Here is a 7,234-nt window from a genome sequence, read left to right as displayed (position 1 = left end):
AAAGGCAGACTATTCCCTAGAGCAGTGCTGATACGATCCCATGATCTAGGCTTTCAGATTTTCTTCCTATTCTATTTTACTGACTACTTAAGCACACTCTCATCTTCTTGGAGAAACTGGGAAGGCAGATGATCAGTTAGTACATCTTATATGATCACACAAAATCCAACTCATTTTGAGTTGAATTCCTCAATATTAAGGAAAATAACTCCTAAGAAATACCAAGGTGGGGCAGCTCCAATGTAGCTCACTCATTAACACAATAACATCAAGGACTCGTGTAATCTCCCTTTTCCCCTTAGCCATTTCAGTCTGTTGGCTCTGTCTTGACAGTCATCAAATGGGTTCCACAGTTCTAGATACAGCTTTCAGATAAAAAAAATTTCAACAGAAGGACAATGGTCTTTGTGTCTGTTATTTCAACTAGGGCAAACTTTCCCAGAAGCCTTTTCCTTGCCTGCCATTGGTCAGAATTCTATCATGTAATTATTTCCAAACACAGGGAAGGAAAGAGGAAATTACTGGGAATGGCTTAGTTGGATATAGAACCACACTTAGAAGAGTGAATTCACAAGAAAAAGCATTGTTTTATTAGAATCTACTGGAGAGGCAACTGGCCATATCTACATGTCCATTGAAGTGTAGAAGGATAAAGGCAGTTATTGTGCTTTTACTCAGTAGCTCAGAATTCATGTCCAATTGCAAACTCAGCAAAAACACACCAAAATACACTGAAAAAAAAATGTACAATTTCTTAAATCATTCAGAGTAACTAGATTAGGCCAGTCTAAAGAAGGTAGGGCAATGAATTCATTTCAAATATGGCATGGTTATAGTCATATTTTCCTAATGCTTTGTAAGTCAAATCTGAAGAAATATGCCAAACATCCAGAGCTGCTCTAAGAAAGAAGCAGCACCCAGCTGCTTAACTGTGATCCAAGGGGCACTGCAAGTCTTCTCCAGGGCAAACACAGCTCCCCAAATCCCGACCATCAGGGACTCCAGATTTCTAAAAAAATGCAAAGACGGCATCTTCAAACATAAGCAGTATCAAGTTGAGAAATGAACCTCACTCTTTATCTCTATGTACATTTTAATGTGCCCTGCTCCTGAATATAATAAATTTGCAACATATTTTTTTAATGTAATGCTAAAGTACAAGGGAGAAAATGTGGTTTTCATAAATATTGTGGAAACAGCTAGGGAATGCTTGCTGTATTGGGATTATTAGTTTTTCAACAGTGTACAGTTTTTATAATGATGAAAAATTAAAGTATAAATCTGACTATCATCCCATTTAGTTACAGACCAGTATCACACCTACGTACTGTGTAGATACCTAATACTACTGGTTTTATGGTTATGCCTAAGGCTGCCATCAGCCAAGGGATTCTGGGAAAATGAAGTAGTGCAAATACCCACTTTTCCCCTTAGTGTAATTTTCCTTGTGTACAAGAGATAGTCAATGATCTAATGATCTGTTACACAACCAGAGCCTTCTCTTAGCTTTCACCCCCTGTCAATTTGTCTTCTGACTTACTGGGAAAAGAATTTCTTGAAAGAATGTGTGAGTTAAAAGAGCAAATGTAGGAGGTCAAATCTTTTTTTAATTCAAGAGTAATATTTTGTAATATCTAGGGGTCTTAGTGGATCATAAGCCACCTAGCTCAAGTTGACAAATCCTTTTGCAATTCAAACTTAAGTCCATTTACTCACAGGGTTCAGTTCAAACTTAAGTCTATTTATTCACAGGGTTCAAAGTCCTGTTTAAGGGAAGAGTTTGAGCTAAACCAAAAGAACCCTTAATTTCTGCTATTAATCATTCCCAGGCACACTTAAGACTAGCTCATAACAGTACATTTTTAAATTTCAAATATCATTAACATCCTAAGTATTATTGATTTTCCTACTGTTTGCTAAACCAGAACTTTTTTTGCTTCCCCAACAGATTCTTAGAGCAGAAGGCAGCTCTGAGGAACTTAGTCCATTTCTCAATTCTAATTATTAAACTTGACTCTATTTCTAAATCCTCCCTAAAAGTGAAATTTTTAGCTAAATCTCTATATCATTGAATCTCTAAACTGTTACAACCTTATTAGATACAACCAGAGATCCTTTTTCTTTTGGAAACCAACCCGCAAAATCCATTATCAAATGCCAGATAAATGCTGCCCCACTGTTTTAATTAAACCAACCAAATTAATTAGTTCCTTGGGTATCTTCTCACTCTAGTCACACGATGCAAAGGTGATCCACTGGGGATATTACTGAGTGTTGTTGGTATACAGAGTGACTTCACTCAGTTTAAGGTCCTAGAGGAACTAATGTTCCAACAAGAGGTCAGGAGACTCAAAATAGTCATTTACTTAGCCATTACTGTTTATTACTTATGTCTACCCTCAGAGCCAGCAGCTGGGCAAACTTGGGCCTATTTCTTCATCTATACAATGAGAGAGCTGCTCTATATCAAAAGCTTCTTCCACCTTGAAAATTTGATAGTTAAATGAATGATAACTGGGACACCTGGGTGGCTCAGTGGTTGAGCTGCTGCCTTTGGCTCAGGGCATGATCCTAGGGTCCTGTGATTGAGTCCTGCATCAGGCTCCTCTCGGGGAGCCTGCTTCTCCTTCTGCCTATGTCCCTGCCTCTCTCTGTGTCTCTCATGAATAAATAAATAAAATCTTTAAATAAAATCTTTCAATAAATAAACAAAATGAACAATAACTGTATCTGCCAAACTAATCAAAAATTGGTTTTACAAACAGTCATGGAAATATTTCAGAACAGTGAGGATAAAGGACATTATCAAAAATGTCTTCAGGAAGGTTTCCTTAGCTGACATTCTAGGAGACCCTGGAGACCATGGTCATTTGCACACCTGTACTTCAGGCAGATAGAGCAGTAACTTCTACAGAGTTCTTTCATAGTTTTACCAAGTTCTTCCATGTCTGTCGCACTGATGGACTCTCAAAATAAGCCTGTAAAGTAAATGGTTCATGTTTCCCATTTTACAAGTAAGTAAATTTGACTCAGCTAAAAAAATAATAATTTACTCAAGCCTTAACATTTGTACATGGAGAGCAGGGCTAAGGATTTTGCCATGGCAACACATTTGGAACATCAAAGATGCTCCCTGAACTTCATTGTGATGGCAGAGACTGTGTACAGCCCTTCCCCTGGTCTGGGTGCCAGTATATCTCTGATGATCTAGCTCTCTCTTGTTTGCTAAGTTGTCATGCAATTGAGGGATATGGCATTTTCCAATATCATCTCCCCATTAAATAATGCAGGCCAGGTCTCCACTTCTCAATGTTTTTTGTCTCTCAGTAGTTCTTTTTTTTCCCATGTAATTACATTTTTTATTTGACTTTTTTAGAAAGATTCAATTCATTTACTTATTCATGAGACACAGAGAGAGAGGCAGAGACACAGGCAGAGGGAGAAACAGGCTCCCTGCAGGGACCCTGATACAGGACTTGATCCCAGGACCCCAGGATCACAACCCCAGCCAAAGGCAGCAGCTCAACCACTGAGCCACCCAGGTACCCCTATTTGAAGTTTTAAAAGAGTATTATATTCCCTTCCTCCTGTATTTTCCAATTTATTACAAATATGTGGAAAATATGTGTTTTTACTTGTAGTTGGTTACTTTAATGAAATATCTGCTTATTCTTAACAGTTTTAATTTTGTACACCTTGCTTTTATTCTATTCTTTAACAAAATAAGACCAATTTATTGTAAAATAAATTTATGCTTAGTATCAATGAAAAATGCTAAAAGCAAATAAGAAAAATTTAAATCCCATTCATGGTAGTTCCATTCAAGTTACCATTAATGGAAAGATAAACTTGAAAAGTATTTTGATATATCATGATACAAATTTTCTTTCCACTTCTTTTTTCTGTGTCTTCATGGGATATATTTTTTTAATTTCTTTCTGCAAAATTGGAATTCTATAGCATATACAATTCTATCTTCCCATGTTTGCTCAATATTCTTCAGGTCATTTCCTCATGCCGTTTCAATGTGTTTTCAATGACTATATATTTCAATGAATGGATATAGCAAAACTTAATAGCAGTAAGTGAGTTGAATAGTGGTCCTCAAAAAGATATAGTATAGTCCGATCAGAAACTCTGAAACCTGAGAATATTACCTTATCTGGAAAAAGGATCTTTTGGTAGATGTTATTAAATTTGGGATATCATCCTGGATTACATAGGTAGTCCCTAAATCTAGTAACAAGTGTCCTTAGAAGGACACATACAGAAAAAAAAGGAGGTAACATGACCATGGAGGAGGCAGAGAATGGAATGATACAGCCACAATTCAAGGATTTCCATCAGCCACTGGAAGACAGAAGATGCAAAACTCAAATTCTCCCCTACAGCCTTGCCCACACTGATTTCAGACTTCTAGCCTCCAGATTGAGAGAGTTCTGTTCTTCTAAATCCCCATGCTTGTGGTAATCTGTTACAGTACCCTATCCAACAAGTACAATGGCTAACCTAATATTGTTCAATGTTTACACTAGTTTCAATCTTAAAACTATAAATAACACTATAGTCTGCATTCATCTGATTTTGCACTAGATTGTAACTGCTAGATGAGAGTATATGAAAAGGGTATGAACATTTCCAGAGAAGTTGTACATACAACAAAATGTACTCCCAAAAGTCATAGATGATGTTCTCTTTTCACCGTAACCTTGTCTATAACATATAATGTAATTTCGCACATTTGATGACAAATGTTTTGATATTTTAATTTACAATACTTTAATTATTGGCATATTTGGATATGTTTTCATAAGCTTATGAACTATATTTATTCTTTGATTTATTGTTATTTAAAGTCATTTCCTTTTGGGTTGTTTATACAGGAACTCTACGTAGTATTAGTGTACTAATACTTTGCCTTGTAAATGTTAGCAAATTTGATTTTTGATTTGATATTTCATTTGATATTTCATTTCATTCTTTCAATTTTATCACGATTCTATCATAATTTATGCAAAAAACTTTTTCCTTTTGAAGTAGTCAATATTATGTTATTTCACCATTTTGAAGACATGCATATATAAATGCATATTTCACACTTGCATGATCATATCTTGCTATTGGAGATACTGATCCAAAAAAATGAAATTGAAACATACCCCAAAATAGGTTAATGGGCTGAAAATTATGCATTTGTGTGATAAGTTTTGGTTTAGCCTGAAAAGGGGAGGGCGTTTACAGGTAACTGGGAGCTGCATGGTAAACCAATTAACAACATGATGTGGAAGCTATTTTTAGCTGGATGAACCCAGTTTCTGACCCCTGTGAAAATAATTACAGGTACCAGCTTTCATAACTGTTGACATGTTTTGAGACATGCGGACACAAGCAAGACAGTCTCTGGAGAAGAGCTATCCTCCCCTTTCTGCATGGATTCAGCAGCTCAAACTATCAGGAGGCAGCTCTGGAGGCAGATCTGTTGCTGTCTCACAGGAGAATGTGGAAAGAGTGGCACTCCTGTGTCACATTCCAGTGCGTTATTGGTCATCAGGCATCATTTGAGGGAGAGAGTTATCGACACGGGAGAAGAACGAAACTAGATGCTCCATGGCATGTGCAACTAACCGATGGGCTTGTGAACACATGCCCACAAGATTTTCTAGGAGCTGAAGGTCCTATGGAGACATGAAATGACAAGATGGAGCCAAGTTTGTGTCAGTTTCACCTAAATTTAGCAAGTCCTAGGGAAGTTTAACCAGTATGAACATCGTTCCTCTAAGGAGCCCTCTCAAACTCCAGCAAAGTGAGAAGAACAGGAGTTCTTCCTGTATTGGCCAAGTGTCTCCAATGTTGACTAGAGAAATGTTTATTTAACTGCTAAGATGTCTAACTGTCCCTACAAAAATAAGGAAGTATAAAAGATCCAAGTATGGGAAGCTGAGGTCCTGCCATAAATATTTACACATGTAAATATTATTACATCAATTCATAGCATCTCTTGAGACAATGCAAGATATTTCAATTGAACAATTCTACAATTAAAAAAATGTTTAAATTAGATGTAAATACGGGTCTGGGTATTTTTCCCCTTATTAAATCAATAGCTATGTCTCTTCATTTTTTATTTTTATTCAAGAGCACATTTGATGGGGGGGGTACTTCATGCAATTTAGAAGAAAGGTTCTGTGCTTTCTCTTTATTCAGGAATAGCACAAATAATATTCATTTTGATTTTTTTTCTTTTTTTTTATAGTAATATTTTATTTTTTTTATTTTTTTTAATTTATTTTTTATTGGTGTTTAATTTACTAACATACAGAATAACCCCCAGTGCCCGTCACCCATTCACTCCCACCCCCCGCCCTCCTCCCCTTCTACCACCCCTAGTTCGTTTCCCAGAGTTAGCAGTCTTTATGTTCTGTCTCCCTTTCTGATATTTCCCACACATTTCTTCTCCCTTCCCTTATATTCCCTTTCACTATTATTTATATTCCCCAAATGAATGAGAACATATAATGTTTGTCCTTCTCCGACTGACTTACTTCACTCAGCATAATACCCTCCAGTTCCATCCACGTTGAAGCAAATGGTGGGTATTTGTCATTTCTAATAGCTGAGTAATATTCCATTGTATACATAAACCACATCTTCTTTATCCATTCATCTTTCGATGGACACCGAGGCTCCTTCCACAGTTTGGCTATCGTGGCCATTGCTGCTAGAAACATCGGGGTGCAGGTGTCCCGGCGTTTCATTGCATTTGTATCTTTGGGGTAAATCCCCAACAGTGCAATTGCTGGGTCGTAGGGCAGGTCTATTTTTAACTGTTTGAGGAACCTCCACACAGTTTTCCAGAGTGGCTGCACAAGTTCACATTCCCACCAACAGTGTATGAGGGTTCCCTTTTCTCCGCATCCTCTCCAACATTTGTTGTTTCCTGCCTTCTTAATTTTCCCCATTCTCACTGGTGTGAGGTGGTATCTCATTGTGGTTTTGATTTGTATTTCCCTGATGGCAAGTGATGCAGAGCATTTTCTCATATGCATGTTGGCCATGTCTATATCTTCCTCTGTGAAATTTCTGTTCATGTCTTTTGCCCATTTCATGATTGGATTGTTTGTTTCTTTGGTGTTGAGTTTAATAAGTTCTTTATAGATCTTGGAAACTAGCCCTTGATCTGATATGTCATTTGCAAATATCTTCTCCCATTCTGTAGGTTGTCTTTGAGTTTTGT

The 7,234-nt window shown here is 37.0% G+C and overlaps 2 long non-coding RNA genes across 2 annotated transcripts; one reads left to right on the top strand and one right to left on the bottom strand.

The window, feature by feature from the left end:
* Positions 1 to 567: 567 nt before the first annotated feature.
* LOC144301140 (uncharacterized) lies at positions 568 to 3,093 on the bottom strand. Its single transcript, XR_013367913.1, has 2 exons — positions 2,879 to 3,093; positions 568 to 1,009 (listed from the first exon to the last, which is right to left on the bottom strand). It is a non-coding gene; the product is annotated as an uncharacterized LOC144301140 (long non-coding RNA).
* A 63-nt stretch (positions 3,094 to 3,156) lies between these two features.
* Positions 3,157 to 6,066, top strand: LOC144301141 (uncharacterized). The gene is made up of 2 exons (XR_013367914.1): positions 3,157 to 3,542; positions 5,341 to 6,066. It is a non-coding gene; the product is annotated as an uncharacterized LOC144301141 (long non-coding RNA).
* Positions 6,067 to 7,234: the final 1,168 nt, after the last annotated feature.

Source organism: Canis aureus, chromosome 29 (assembly GCF_053574225.1).
Source record: "Canis aureus isolate CA01 chromosome 29, VMU_Caureus_v.1.0, whole genome shotgun sequence".
NCBI lineage: Eukaryota > Metazoa > Chordata > Mammalia > Carnivora > Canidae > Canis > Canis aureus.
The sequence above is the reverse complement of the archived record's forward strand: the minus strand, read 5'-3'. Positions and strand labels throughout refer to the sequence as shown.